This window comes from Plecotus auritus, assembly GCF_963455305.1.
Source record: "Plecotus auritus genome assembly, chromosome: 5".
Taxonomy (NCBI): domain Eukaryota; kingdom Metazoa; phylum Chordata; class Mammalia; order Chiroptera; family Vespertilionidae; genus Plecotus; species Plecotus auritus.
In genome coordinates this window covers 103,761,444-103,768,368 of record NC_137776.1, presented here as the reverse complement: position 1 = coordinate 103,768,368, position 6,925 = coordinate 103,761,444, and the positions used below count along the sequence as shown (strand labels likewise).

The following is a 6,925-nucleotide window of genomic DNA, read 5'->3' as shown; positions in this document are numbered from 1 at the left end:
ACAGTACTGAAATATCCCAATTTACAAAATATATGAAATATAATCACCTTTATGTTAAACTACCTCAAAAATTAGGTTTTAAGTAATTCAGGGGGAGTAGAAAACATCACAAATATGTAAGAAGGTGCCTGGTCAAGAACGGGCAAACAGGCCTTGTTCTTGCTCATGAGGCCCCCAACTTTGGCAATGCTGACACTCTGGGCTGGATCACACCCTGGGGGGAGTGGGCACCTGTCCTTTGCAGAATGTCTGGAAGTTCACTGGTCTCTACTCATCAGGATGCCAGTAGCACCTGCAACCCCAACCCACTGTGCAACAACCAACAATTTCTCCATACATTTGTCAATGTGAGAACAACTGCTTTAAAGGAAATTTACTTAATTTCTAAAAACAGCTATGTTTATTTGGTAAATTATTGTGATATAACAGAAACAATCCAAAGATACAGAGCTCTGAGCTGGAAGAACATACCATTTAAGTCTTAGGCAAATCTCAATCTCTTTGAAACTGCTGCCTCATTTGTAAAGGGGAGGATGACAACACTGAGCGATTCTGTTGCTATGAGAACTGAATAATAAAAATACATGTGAAAATGCTTTGTAAACCATAAAAGATCCCTAAAACATGAGTAATTATTATACTGGACAATTACTGACTGACAATAAAAATGGTAGACTATGAAATTCTTAAAAAAAAAAAAAGAATACATTACAATAACAATCATTCTAAAATTCAAATATTCTAAAGTTCCAATAGTTTTCTGCAATATACCATAAAAATAAAATTGTGATATTATGGCACTTATAAGAACATAAGTAAAATAAATGTTCACTGAAATTAAGAATATAGTTCTTAAACAACCTAAGTGCCCATCAGCAGATGAGTGGATTAAAAAACTGTGGTACATCTACACAATGGAATATTACACCACTATAAAAAAGAAGGAACTTTTACCATTTGCAACAGCATGGATAGAACTGGAGAGCATTATGCTAAGCGAAATAAGCTAGTCGGATAAAGATAAATATCACATGATCTCACTCATTTGTGGGATATAATGATCAACATAATTTGATGAACAAGAATAGATCAGGAGACAAATGGCAGGGGAGGGGGTTAGAGAGCAACCAAAGGACTTGTACGCATGCATATTAGCATAACCAATGGACACAGACACTGGGGTGGTGGGGGCTTGCCCAGGGGGGAATGGCTGGGGGGACGGGGGGGGGGGGGGTGGTCAATAGGGAAAAAGGAGACATATGTAAAACTTTAGACAATAAAAAGAAAGGATATAGTTCTTAAAATTAATAATTAAATTAATAAGATTAATGCTAAGGTTAAAATCATCTAAACGGATTGGAGTTGTAGAGTTTAGAATGGCTAAGTTAGTCTTTTTCTAAAAAGAAAAGACAAAAAAACTTTTTAAATACTGGAAATTATTCCTGAAATCACCGCAATTATTTCCTGTAGGTAATGTTTCTGTTTTTCTTTCTGCAGCTGTTAACCTTTTTGGTTATAATTTTACAAAAAATAAATCACTAATAAAAATCATAAATAACCAAAACTGCACTAAAGTTTTCTGTTATAAATCCATTTTATGATAAATACAAACTACCACCCACTTGAAAAGAATTAAAGTTTGAAAGCAAACTTTTACAACTTACTTGGTTTATTAAGGAATTCAAAATAGAAAAAAATCGCAGTGACCATCTATCCCTATTTCCTCTGAATACAATAAAAAATGATCATTGAATTCATAACCCAAACATTATTCTTTTAGAAAATCACTTGAAGTCAATAAAACTAACATTATTAAAAAATCAATTTGGGGGTATTCCAACATGGCTGCGGAGTAGTTGAAAGCAATACACACCTCCTCCCGGTGCCAAACCTGAGTTGCAGCTAAAGTTTAGAGCAATCAACCTAAATAAACAACAGAGAGGCCTGAACAGGAGTGTGTCAAAGGCCTGGGAAAAGAAGCTACACAGAGACTGGTAAGAAGGGTGGAGACGTGGAGAGGGCTGGTCCCTGCACCCAGGGGAGAGGCTGTGAAGCCAGAGAAATATTGGGGCTGCAAAAGCACTCCCTGGAGGAAAGTGGGGTCTCAATCTCACACCGGGAACCCAAACCAGAGCACCAGGGCCAGGAAAGAAGGGCCTGCATAGCATCTGGCAGTGAAAATAAGCAGGGACTTCGTCCACTGGAAACAGGAGGGAGTCTGCTTGAGTCCCGGGTGCTCTCCTTAAGGCTAACGCACAGGGACTGGCGCTTGGGCACTCAGCTGGGCTCTGCTGGAGGGAAGGAGACTCAGGGCTATGGAAGCACAGGAGAAGATCTGGGTGGCATCGCACTGGAGATCTGCAAGGTGGCTCCTGAGGTCCTGGTCCTGAGCTAACATCCCACACGCCCTCAATGCCATCTCCCAGGGCCCAGCACTTCTGTTCTTACAGCACCAGCTAGAGAAAGGGCACTAACCCCGTCCTCCAAACACTGGCGACACTACCCTGCCCTGCTCAAGTCCGGCATAAAGGATGGTTGGTTGCACTCAAAAGGGACCAGAGGTGTGCGTTTATCCCTGGAGAAACTATAGACAGACTCTTAGACATTCACAGAACTGAGTGGCTTCGGAACAAGGGCCAATCTTCCTCCCTCCCGCAGGTTAGGCAGGCAGCACCCCCAATGGAAGGCTCCCTGGTTATGGTCTCAGGCAGCTGGGGAGCTAGGGAAAGGCGTGACTCTGTGCCACCCCAACAAAAGGCTTCCTGATTTTGCATTTTCAAGTCCTGCTGGCCTCATCCTGTTAAACTCACAACCATGGGGAAAGGGAGCACAATTCAGTTTGGACATTTGACAGGGCCATCTCGAGCCCTCCAGCAGGTTCTCTGGCAGTGCACTGCAGAGATAGGAGGGGGCAAGCAGCTCTCTTCCCTCGAAATGGAGGGGGCAAGCAGCTCTCTTCCCTCAAAATGGAGGGGGCAAGCAGCTCTCTTCCCTCAAAATGGCTGGAGCCATCCCAAGTAGAGGGCTGCTCTGACCTATACCTCCACGAAAGCCCAGCTGGCCCCGTCTGGCTAGGCTCAGTTTTGAGTGGAAGGAGGCTCTGCTCAAGGCCAACATTCAGAGCACATCAACCTCACAGGCTCCAGGCCAGTGCTTGAGCAGGAGAGGCCACAGAGCTAAAAGGAGAAGGGCACCTCCGGTGGCACAGCTGGTGCCACCCCCAAAAGAAGGCTTTCTTGATCTGTTTGCCCAAGTCCCAGTGAATCAGTCCTGCCCTGTTGAGCTTTCTCCCACAGTGAGGACAGCAGGTTACAACCAACCTTACTGAACCTGTGGTGTGTTCCTCCTGGTGGATAGAGTTGGAGACTCAGGCATAGTCTGATTGGTATGGCTTCACAATAGGAGCCACATTCTCTCTGTTGAGTGTCAGACCATGGTGGCCCAAACAGGAGACCTACTAACCCTGTTTGCCCAACATGGTCGCCCCAAACCACCAAGCCGGAGCCCTGTGGGATGGTTAGTGGGGTATGGCCAGCATGGGCCCACTCTACAGCCTTCCTGTATAAGAGGCAGGAGGAAGCCCAGGCAACATCAAGGATGAGCAGAGTAGCTGAAAGGTGGATACCAACATGAGGGAGCCTTGGTCTCTTATCGATCTGACCCCAACTCAGAGCTCCAAGAACCCAACCCATCTACACAGATTAGCCCTCCCATTGCACACCCAGGTCCAGTAGATGCAGACGCAAACAGTGAACAGTGTGGAAGCTCCAGATAGATAGACGAAAACTGGTCACACACAATGTCTGAAAACAACCTGTACCTGAAACCCACCCAAGTGAACACAGAACCAACAAAACCAGTGATGGAACTCACACACCACCAAAGTATGACGTAATCAGCCACACAAGCAAAGAAAAATCCGACAGGCAACAGGTCTTGGTAAGATCAATTACACTTTGGGGGCAGGCCCTGTACAACATCTCATACACAATGATCAAAGTTTACCCTTAGAGCCACCCAGTCTGAAGGGTTAATTACACTCACAAAAGGGCCAAGAGCATTCATCAAGACACACTACAACAGTAGGTGCACATAACCCACAAGAACATTCCTGGAGGATGGAGCTCAGGTGATCTGGAAGTTTGTGTCACTGAGTCCAACAAGAATGCACCTGTATAGCAGCTTGCTCACCAAAGCCCCCTTGGGACCTCACTTTAGCATCTCTGGGGAGTCAATCCTACCTACAATGGTCCAACAGCAATCTAGACCAAATAGCGGAGAAGGAAAGGTGGCTGCCAATGGGAAGGCAGATGGCAAGATAATGAGTGAGTGAGAGAACAAAGGGAGAGTGTGTGGTCGCACGGGGAGTGTTTGTTAGTGAGTTGAGAGACAGCTATACTCCAGGAGACTGTGGGAGATGGCCGTACGGGGTTCCCCTGACTGGACAGCCCCCACTGCTGCTGGGTTCCCTCCCGGAGCGACCAGCTCTGACACGGAGAACGCGTCATCTTGAAGAGGAAAGTGGATATTATCGGAAGCCTGAAAATCTACAACTACGGCACCCAGCAAACAGCTGCGAACCCAAGAACACCGGTTCCCAAGTGAAACGAGCACAAGGATTAAGAGGAGCTCTGCACCCCCTCACGAAAGGTCAGATTTTGCCTGGGATAAGGTGAGGTCTGTGGTCCCAGCAGGAGAGAGGAACGTGCACTGCGGGAGCGGGAGGACCTGGGAGAGTCTGCGACCAGAAAAATCCGTGACCATTGGGGCTGGCGTGATCTGCGAATGTGGAAGGGGGTCCGCAGAGCTGCTACCAGAAGGGAACTCTAAAAAGCAACCCATAGCTGAACTGGGCGCACAAGGACAGCCAAGAAATTTTGGGGGTGTGCCGGCTGCGTGGACCCAAGGGGAAAGGAGACGGTGCAGACTTGCGCGCAGCGCCGGGGTTCGCACGCTTGCTCTGGCTCTTTTTTATCTCTCTCTTTTTTTTTCTGTTTGGATCCTTGCTTTTGATTGCTGAGCCCAATACATAGGATCACACAATTGGGGACACCCTAAGAGACTGCAGGGGAAAGTTGTTTTTGTGGAACTTGGGGATCAGAGCAGGGAGTGGTGATCAGAGAACCAGCTCTGGGGCAGCCCTTTCCCCCAAACTGATATTAAGTGGATGGGGAAAACAAAATCTAAACACTAGCTAGAGAGGACCTATAGACCCGGAGGTCAATCCAGAAACACTGCCACCAAGGGGTTGAATCACAAATTGACTCTTGTGTAAACACAAATAAAGGAGTATAAGAAATAAAGACGTACTGCCTGCTTGAAAATCAGGACTGTGGCCTACAACACTGAGGAGCAGTGGAACGCAGGGAACTTCAATACTGTTCTGACTAGGAAACAGGCGTGACAAACAGAACATTTTATTTTTTTTATTTTTTCATCTTTTACTTAAGAAACTATTTTTTTTCTTTTTTCCTCTCTTGATTATACCTTTTTAATTATTACATTTTTATTTTCAATCAGTATTATTACTACTACTATTTTAGCTTTTTTTTTTTTTTAAAGTGCCATTTTATTTTCTTTTTATTTTACTTTGGGATTAGTGTTCTACATTCTATTTTCATCTTTCCCTTAGCATCATTTTACTCTATCTCAACTTTACCTTTATTCCAATACTCTCTTCCTCACTTTTCCCCTTTTGTTGTCCTGTTCTCTTACCCTATTCCTGCTTTAGATTTTCCCTATTCCTTCTTTTTACTCAGTTAAAATTTCACCCTACTTATATATCTAATTTCCAATCCCCTGCTCCAAGTCCATACACAACTCTCTCTTCTCTGTCTTCACTATCCAAAAATTGTTTTTCTCTCTGTCCTTTGTTGTTGTTTGCTTGATTATTGATTATATCAGTTTTTTAATGCTTGTTTGTGAGATTGTTTCGTTTTTTCATTTTGTTTTTTGGTTTTGTTTTTCTTTGTTTTTTGTTTCTGTTTTCCCTCACCTTGCTTGATATTAGTTGTTGTTTGTAGTTTGCATTCATCTCTAGCTATTTGTTACTGGCATTTGTTGGGATTAGTGGCTGTTCTATTGGAGTTTTCTTCCCATATAAATAGTTTTCTCCCCTCTTCTTTCTTATTCTCTCTCCTTTCTCTCTTATTTTTTTTCCTATTCCCAATTACATTCTGCACTCCTTTTTTTTGTCTCTTCTTTCTTTCTTATCCTCTAATTCGCCTTTTTCTGGTGGTCACCTTTATTTGGGGTTATTAACATCGTGAATACATTTGTATTCAGTACCTTGTGCACTGTGCTTTGTTGTGTTGTATTTTGTGCCTTTAAATCAACGCAGGAGAGAACTACATAACCAGACATGCAAAGAAGAGAGAACATGGGGAGACAAAGAAACAGCCCGCATATGAAAGAAAAGCAGGTATCACCAGAAAAGAAAATAAACGAAATGGAGGCAAGTAACCTGTAAGAGAAAGAATTCAGAGAAATGGTCATAAGGTGGATGAAAACAATGAAAGACAAATTCAACAATATGTGTAAGAACCAGGAGTAAAAAAAGAAGAATCAAGAAGAAATGAAAAATGACATAGCTACTGTAAAAAAACTCAATAGAAAGCATCAACAGTAGACTAGAAGAACAAGAGGACCACATCACTGAGCTAGAAACAAGGTAGGAAAAAATACCCAAGTAAAGCAGCTTCTAGAAAAAAAAATTAAAAAGCAGGAGGAGAGCATAAGGGAACTTTGGGACAACACGAAATGAAACAACATCCACATAATAGGGGTGCCAGACAGAGAGGAAACTGAGCAAGGAATAGAAAACCTGTTTGAAGAATTAATGACAGAAAACTTCCCTGATATTGGCAAGAAAAACCCACACAAATCCAAGAAGCTCACAGAGTCCCAAACAAAATGAACACCAAAA

General features: G+C 43.4%; 1 protein-coding gene across 1 annotated transcript in view; it reads right to left on the bottom strand.

Moving 5' to 3' along the window:
* CENPP (centromere protein P) overlaps nt 1-6,925 on the bottom strand; it is a 275,842-nt gene that overhangs the window by 119,544 nt on the left and 149,373 nt on the right. The gene's annotated exons all lie outside the window — the stretch shown is intronic.